This window comes from Protopterus annectens, chromosome 1.part1 (genome assembly GCF_019279795.1).
Source record: "Protopterus annectens isolate FY-2018-M chromosome 1.part1, PAN1.0, whole genome shotgun sequence".
NCBI lineage: Eukaryota > Metazoa > Chordata > Ceratodontiformes > Protopteridae > Protopterus > Protopterus annectens.
In genome coordinates this window covers 1,721,756,673-1,721,762,672 of record NC_056726.1, presented here as the reverse complement: position 1 = coordinate 1,721,762,672, position 6,000 = coordinate 1,721,756,673, and the positions used below count along the sequence as shown (strand labels likewise).

Genomic DNA, 6,000 nt, shown 5'->3' with positions numbered 1-6,000 from the left:
TAACCTGTGGGAAACAAATACCTCATAAGGATTTCCACTCTTACTGCCTACCTTGTTTAGGCCCAGACCACGACGTTGCTGCCTGTTTAGCTTGTTCTTCCTTCAACCGACGAACGCTTAGACGTCGGTCGGAGTTCGCTGAACAGTTTTTCGGTTCAGACTTTGCATACATTATGCCGTCGGAGCAACCGACAACACAAATAATTAAAAAACGCAAAGAAAAGGACCGACACTCGCGGTCCGCGGTTTCGGCCGAAACCACGGATAAGCAAAGCGAGTGTCTCGGTTTCGGCGAAACCGAAAACCAGTCAACCGTCAGCCGAATCCATAATTTCCACCGAGGCTTCAGCTACTTTAACTGAAACGGCCTCTGACACCTTACCTACTACTGCGGCCTCCACTGATTTATCGGACACCATCCCTTTGGATGTTTCCACCCCAGCACGTGGTGCTGCTAGGCCTCCTAAAGCCATGTCTATCAAGGCCTTTGCCAGGGCCAAAGCAGCCAAAACTGCTAAAACAGTTCCTGCTAAGGCCCCCACTCACAGACATCCTTCTAGTTCTCAAATGCTTACCCTGGCAGAGGATTTGATTTCCTTAATTAGGGGATCCCAATCACACCCAGACAGGGCCTCTCAGCCTTCAGAAAAGAGACCTAGAACAGAACCTCCACAGCAGGAGTACTCTGATGATTCTTCAGAGGACTCGGATACTACAGTCCAGCCAGAGGCTCCCTTGTCCACTTATGAAGATTCAGATGCTGATGAATCTATTCCATCGGCCTCTCCTCCAGAAGAATTCTCTTTTGGGGAAACCTTACATGCCATGAGAGAACATTTCCAGTGGCAGGAACAGGATTTCTCAGACTCAAGAAAAAGGCTTAGAACTTTTCTGCACCTACCACAACATAGGCCTTTAGCTATACCTCCAGTTTTACCTGTTGTGGATGATGCATTTAATGATGTTTGCTCTGCTCCAGATTCTTTGCCTCCAGCCCCTGCCAAACCTGACAGATTTTACAGGGTACCCAACACCCACCACCACCTTTTCAGGGCCCCACTTGCAGATCCTGAGACTATATCCCAGGGCCAGTAGCTTCTTCCAATACTAAAAACCCTCTTCCTTCTGAAAGGGAAGCCAGGTCCTTAGACAGATGGGGCAAAAAAGTCTACACCTCGGCCACTCTCGCTGCTAGAGCTTTAAACTGTCAGTTTCACATGATCCAATACCAAGAGTTTATGCTTGATCAGCTGTCTAAGAAAGTTTCCTCTGAGGAACCCTTAGATAAGAAATATATTGTAGAAATGGTAAATAACATACAGCAGGTTAGTAACCATTCTTTAAAATGTGGCTATGATGCACTGGAGGCTTCATTTAGATCAGCCATGACTGGCACAGTAATAAGAAGGCATGCATGGCTGAAAGAGCAGGTCCTACCGGATCAGGTAAAAGCAAAGCTGTTGGATGCTCCTATGGATAAGGACAGTCTATTTGGTACTTCTGCTCAACAAGTAATGAAGAAAATGGAAGAGAATGCAAAATCTGTACAAACAGTTAAAGATTTCTTACAGGTTCAGCCACCTCGGTTTAGCAGAAATTGGCCTGCCAAAAATTGGTCCTTTCCAGACTCATCAAAGACCCAAAGGGGCAGGTACAGACGCTCTAGAGGCAGAAACCAACCCAGAGGAAATGCCTACAGAGGAAGACAGTGGCAAGGTAATAACCAGCGAGGTACTGCCACAACCACTGCCACTGCAACTGGACAATCTCAATGACTTGGCCCTAACACCGCCTACCAGAGAGCAATTAGCAGCTCCTTTAGGCGGAAAGCTAGCCTTATTTTCACAAAACTGGCATTATATCACAAAAGACAAGTGGATTTTAAAGACCATAGACCAAGGCTACAGGTTCCACTTCCACACCTTACCAGTAAAAAGAGGAATGCCAAACTTACCTCCAACTCAAAGAACAGAAGCTCAAAACCAGGTAATTCAGTTAACCAACATGAGAGCTGTGGAAAGGGTGCCAGTAAATCAACAGGGCAAAGGATTTTACTCCAGACTCTTTCTAGTCCCAAGAAAAGAAAAAACCTGGAGACCCATTCTCGATCTGTCCGTCTTAAACACATACATCATCGTCCCAAAATTCAAAATGCTGACCTTACAACAACTTCTTCCCATGCTGGGCAAGGACTGTTGGCTGGTGACTCTAGATCTCAAGGAGGCATACCTGCACGTCCCCATACGACCAATTTGCAGAAGATACCTCAGATTCCTTGCAGGATCAGAGCATTATCAATTCTCAGCATTGCCTTTTGGCTTATCTACTGCGCCCAGAGTATTCACAAAATGCCTGGCATCAGTAATCGCTCATTGCAGGCTACAGGGAATTCAAATCTATCCATACCTGGACGACTGCCTGCTACAAGCGGACAACAGAGACAAGCTGACAACAGATTTACAAAGGGTCATTTGCTTGCTACAAGCTCTGGGATACACAGTCAACTTAAAAAAGTCAAGGCTGATACCATCCCAGACAAGAACCTTCTTGGGTGCAGAATTGGACACAGTAAAACAAATGGCATTCCTGACTGCAGAAAAACAAGAACAACTACCTCTTTACTTCTTGGCATTAACAAAACAGAACAAACTAACAGCAAGAAAGGTGCTGCAGGCCTTGGGATTCATGGCATCATGCATAATTTTGATTCCTCATGCCAGACTGCATATGAGAAAGTTACAGTGGTACCTAAAAAACTTATGGTCTCAACACAGGCACAGCTTAGAAACCGAAATACCACTAATCCCATGCCTGAAACAAGAATTCCTATGGTGGGCCCAAGCATGCCAGGCAAACCTAGGTTTGTCATTCCACAAAGGTCAAGCGAACCAGACCATCACAACGGACGCCTCAGACCTAGGCTGGGGAGCACACATGTTGGACAAATGCATACAAGGATTGTGGACCCCAGACCAGCTACACCTGCACATAAACCAAAAAGAAATGCTGGCAGTACAACTAGCAATTCAGAAATTCAAACCTTTTCTCAGGGAAGGACATTTATTGATAAGGACAGACAACACCACAGTGATGTGGTACATCAACAAGCAAGGGGGCACGCATTCTTACCCCCTATGCAGAATGACTATGGACCTTTGGAAAATGGCTCTGAGCTACAACATCCAGTTACAGGCAACCTTCGTGCCAGGGAAAGAAAATACCCTAGCAGATATGTTAAGCAGAACCACCTCGGATGCTCACGAATGGATGCTGCACCCGGACATCTTCAAGACCATCACAAGAAAATGGGGAATGCCACAAATAGACCTATTCGCATCCCCACTCAACCACCAGCTCAGGAAATTCTGCACAAGGACTTTTCACCCGCTTGCATGGAAGGTGGACTCCCTTTCCTTCAGTTGGAAAGGACTGACCGCATATGCATTCCCACCTCTTCCTCTGATACACAAAGTACTACTGAAAATCAAAGAGGAACATCCAAGGATGATTCTAATAGCTCCGAATTGGCCAAGGCAACACTGGTATCCCCTACTGAGAAGCATGTCTCAGGGGAAAATGTGGTCAATCCCTCTGATGCCTTTGATGTTAACTCGGAACAACTACAACATCCTGCATCCAAACCTAAAGACCTTACATCTTACTGCCTGGAACATCACTTAAGAACAACTAACCCAGAACTATCTCAAAGGGTTAAAGACATTATACTGGAAGCCCGCAGACCTTCAACAAGAAGGAACTATGCAGGAAAATGGAAAAGGTTTGCCTCTTGGAGTGAGGAAAGAGGAAAAGAGGTGTCAAACATAGACATTGCTAACATCCTGGAGTACTTGGCAGAGCTTCTACACACAGGCCTGTCATATTCCTCCATCAAGATACATGCTTCAGCTATTTCTGCAAAATACAGTTCTGATCCTCCGGTCTTCTCACACCCTTTGCTTAGGCAATTCCTCAGAGGAATCAAGAATGTAAAACCTCCTAGGAAACCACCACTACCAGCATGGGACTTAAATTTTGTACTAGAAAAATTGACACTTCCCCCTTTTGAACCAGCAGGAACAGCGGATCTGCAACATCTATCATGGAAAACTGCTTTTCTTCTGGCAATTACTTCAGCAAGAAGGGTTTCAGAACTCCAGGCCTTAATGGCAGTACAACCTTTCCTGATTTTCCATCGAGATAGTCTCCATGAGAACTAATCCTACATTTATGCCAAAGGTGGTATCCAGAGTGTCCTTAAACCAGGCAATCCACCTACCTACCTTCTTTCCAAACCCACAGAACAGGGGGGAAAGGCTCCTGCATACTTTGGATGTACATACAGTTACGCTACTACCTGGACAGAACCAAAGGCAACAGAAAAACTGACCAGCTGTTAGTGGCCTATGCACCAGGAAGGGATAGGAAAAGCAATTTCCAAACAGACAATCTCCAAATGGATAGGAAATTGCATCAGGTTCTGTTACTCCTACCATGGAAAACCAATGCCACAGAACATAAGACCTCATTCAACAAGAGCCACAGCCACTACCACAGCTTTCTTATGAGGAGTGGCAACCAAGGACATTATTGAGGCGGCTACTTGGACCTCCGTGCATACATTTGCCAAGCATTACAACTTACCTCTATATTCCAGATCCCGAGCAGGGTTTGCCACTGCTGTACTGCAAGGGATCCTAACTACACCATAATTATTCTACTTCCTCCACCCCTAGTTTAGCTATGGTATTCTACCCATTTGTTATGACTGCAGATGCATCCATGAAGGACATAGTACAGTTTTGTACCTACCATAAATGTAGATGTCCGAACTGGATAGCATCTGCAGTCAGGATTACCCACCCTCCTTCCCCTCTGTGGTACTCCTAGGGTATTTACACTCCTAATAGCTAGCTGGGGGGGAGTCTCTTATGGTGTATTTGTTTGTATATATGTACATACTTGCATACTTTTTGTATTTGCCTTCTACTTTATTTGTATACATTGGCATTTATCCAAATTTAGCCTTCCATAAGGGCGACTGGCATCTGGGGCAAGAAACACTGAAGAAAATGGCGTCGGCCGATGCTTTTATACCCGAAGACCAGCAGAGATGACGTCGGGTGAAGTGCGACATCGGCCGAAGCCAGACCCAGACTTTGGAATCCGGCCGACTGCAGGGCTGCCTGACGACAGGACTACCCATTTGTTATGACTGCAGATGCTATCCAGTTCGGACATCTACATTTATGGTAGGTACAAAACTGTACTGTTTGCCTTCAGAGATTAGTAAGACAACCCTGTCTGCATGATTTCACACAGGCATGACAGGATGAGAAGCATATCGCTTTCCAGTGGGTTCAACTGTCTTTTGCGACACCATATAGAAAACCTTTTCCATTTAGAGAGATGGAATTTCCTTGTGTTTAGTTTCCAGGCCTCCTGAAGGACAGTGAGCATGTTCTCTTTTAGGTGCCTGAAGAGGATCAGAATCCTATCAGCCACAGGGGGGGAGGTGCATGGATTGTCACTGTGGGTGTATCTGAATCCCCTTGTTCTGTGTGAGCAGGTCCACTGAAGGAGGTAATTTGTGGTGACTGCTCTTGGACAGATGAAGTGGGAACCACTGCTGTCTAGGCCAGTAGGGAGTCACCAGCAAGATTTTGGGAGAGTCCTGCTGAATTTTCAGCAGGACCCTTTGTATCAATGGGAAGAGGGGGGGGATGCATACAGGAATTTCCCCTTCCAGGTGATCAAGAAAGCATCTGTTGCCAGTGCTTTGGGGTGTAATTTCCTATTGCAGTAGCCAGGAAGCTGCCTGTTTATGCAGGAGACGAACAGGTCTATTTGTGGAATACCCCATCTGTGGACCACAGCCAGGAAAACATCTCTGCAGCATCCATTCATGGTTGTTTGAAATGGCTCTGCTTAGGTAATCTACCAGGGAGTTCTTCAGGGATGGGATGTAGGCTGCCTGAAAGGTGATCCCCTGTGAGGTAGCCA

General features: G+C 45.9%; 1 protein-coding gene across 2 annotated transcripts in view; it reads left to right on the top strand.

Annotated features, from left to right (window-relative positions):
- The window catches only part of ZDHHC18 (zinc finger DHHC-type palmitoyltransferase 18), a 1,033,940-nt gene that overhangs the window by 240,225 nt on the left and 787,715 nt on the right, over positions 1-6,000 (top strand). The gene's annotated exons all lie outside the window — the stretch shown is intronic.